The sequence below is a fragment of the Lonchura striata genome, chromosome Z (assembly GCF_046129695.1).
Source record: "Lonchura striata isolate bLonStr1 chromosome Z, bLonStr1.mat, whole genome shotgun sequence".
Taxonomy (NCBI): Eukaryota; Metazoa; Chordata; class Aves; order Passeriformes; family Estrildidae; genus Lonchura; species Lonchura striata.
The window spans coordinates 51627141-51629721 of NC_134642.1; the positions used below are offsets into that span (position 1 = coordinate 51627141).

General features: G+C 48.4%; 1 pseudogene; it reads left to right on the forward strand.

Moving 5' to 3' along the window:
- The first annotated feature begins 424 nt into the window (after positions 1-424).
- On the forward strand, positions 425-2163 carry LOC110481210 (GPI-N-acetylgalactosamine transferase PGAP4-like; annotated as a pseudogene).
- Positions 2164-2581: the final 418 nt, after the last annotated feature.

Here is a 2581-nt window from a genome sequence, read left to right on the forward strand (position 1 = left end):
TAATTACCCTGATTTTTGTGTAAGCTTCTGAAAACCAGGCTGTGAGATGTCTAGGCAGCCAGAGAAACAGAACAGAAAAGTCAAATATTGCTAAATTTAACTTGTGTGAAAGTGAATGCTTGCTTAAAGTGAGTGTGTATGTGTGTACAAAAATATTATATATTTATCTGAATATTTCAGTTTTAAATTCAAGGCATATACTTTTAAATTGCATTCTTTTAGATAAGAAGTAGGAGTAAATGGCTTAATTACAACATGTTAATGTTGCTGTGCCCATCTATTTCACAGGGTCTAGTAAGGAGGAGACATCTGAGAGAAAGAGACACACACATTATCTTTAGCATACACAGGTCCATGCCTCACACTCTAGGGAGGAGAGTGAAAAAATCCACAGTTGGAAGTGTGTGAGCAGCAGGAGGGAAGCATGTGTGACTCCAAAGAGGTAAAAGTTTCTCTCTAATATGTGCTAGACTAAGATACAAAACATCTGGCTTTGCTTCGTGTCTGTGGTCTAAACATTGTTATGCCACGGTCACCAGGCGGAAATTCTTGAGTTCTGTGCCTTTAACAGAAAGGGATTTTCACATATCCTGCATCCACCTTGTCTGTGTTTGAAGCACAGTAACAAACACACAAAGTCCTTTTGGGCTTTATTAGATCAGAGTTCCTTTGTGCTAAAAAGGCCTTAGAGGTCTTTTGCTGGAAACTAAGTTTGGCTCATCTGTCCTCAACCTCCCAGGACTATTCTGTGATGCCTCCAGCATAAGGGATTCCACAGAAGCCTTGCATTTTAGCTTACTCAGAGACTAGTCCCCTGCTTTCTATTTTCTCTGTCAATTCCTATTTCAGTAACCATCCTTTTTTCTTCCTTTCTAGGCTTGGACAACCTGTGTAGGTTTGGCAGCAATGGCCCCAGTGGTATCCTGCAGTCCAGGGAGAAGGATGCCTTGGAAGTGAAGGATTGAGGGCCTAAGCAGTGCAGGAGTGCCCTCTTTCTGCAGCAGTTATATTACACTGAGCCTGGAAGCTTTGTGGGAAGTGGTGCCGTTGGTCCAGCCCTTTCATCCATCTCCTCACCCTGACTGTGGTGACTTTTTGTGTGCTGGCACCTTTGATCTGCCACCGTCTCCTTCACTCTTACTTCTACGTGCGGCGCTGGCACCTGAACCTCATGAGCGGGGATTTCCTGGAGCTGAACCAGCAGGAAGGCCAGGATGCCCTCCATTACTTTGAGAAGATGCAGATGCCAAATGCCTCTGAGGCCTCTGGCAGTGATATCTTCCAGCCCTTGCTGCTGATCACTATTATCACTGTGAAGAGGTGGAATAACTTCCACTATGTCTTGCAAGTGGCCTCCCACTTCCACCACCTCTCCAGAAATGTGGAGCGCGTTGTCAGAGCCACTGCATGCTCCTCTGTAATGTGGAGTCAGACCCCAGCAGCCATCAGGATGTCAGGCTGCTGAGCAGGTTCTTTCCTATGGTCAATTGTGACAGAACTGGAGAGAATCCTGACCCCAGCCTGAACCGGTCTGAGAAGGAGAAGCAGGACTATGTCTTCAGCCTGGAGCAGTCACTGTTAGTGTACAACCCAGAGTACATCCTCCTCGGGGAAGATGGTGCTGTGCCAGAGGAGGAGATATTTTGTGTATTGCAGCACCTCTTCTCGGCCTGGTTCTCCAAGCCCTACCTCAGAGACATTCTCTACTTCAAGCTGTACCATCCCAAGAGGCTACAGCACTACTTCAACCGCAAGCCCATAAGGATCCTGGGGTGGCTGGGCCTGGGCTTGTTCCTGGGGCCAGTGTTGAGCTGTGCATACTGCTGGGCTGTGGGGAGGGCAGGCCCCAGCTGGTGCCTGGTGGCGTTCTTTGCCCTGTACAGCATGGTCCTGTCAGAGCTGGTGGGGCAGCACTACGGGCTGGAGCTGTGCCACCTACACCCGGTGCTCTACAACGTGGTGCCAGACAGCAAGTGCTGCATGCCTGCATGCTTTTCCCCACTGCCTCCACCCACTGGGCCTCAGGATACGTGTGGGGACTGTGTTGCTGCGGGGGCTTTGCCAAGGACACGGCCCTCTACTCTATTCTGCATGGCAAGGATGAACGCCTTCGTGGTGGAGCCCAACCTGGTGTGGCACATGGGGATGTCCTCCAGTCTCTGACTGAACAATGACCCAAAATTGCTGTGAGCTGCTCCTGCCTTACCGCACAAAAAACACCGAGGGCACTCACCATGGGGCAGAGGGACAGTGTGCAAACTCGGATTCTGTGCTGCTTGCACCGGGCATCCTGTGTCTCCATGCAGGCAAAGAATAACTCTCTCTAAAAGTACAAGTTTTCTTAAAAAATCAGCTTTTATTAGTGGAAATCCTATTTAATATGAACTTGGAACTAATCACCATGTACCACCTGGGAGGGGAGTGGAGGATTCCAGCTCACTCTCTTTAGCCATTCCCAAAGAAAAGATCTCACATCAACAAGCACAGCTGTCCTGCCTACTCTTCTGGACAGTAGTTACAAAAATCCTCACTTTAGGGCCGCAGAAATGTTGGACAAAGTGAATGTTTAAAATTTAAGCTA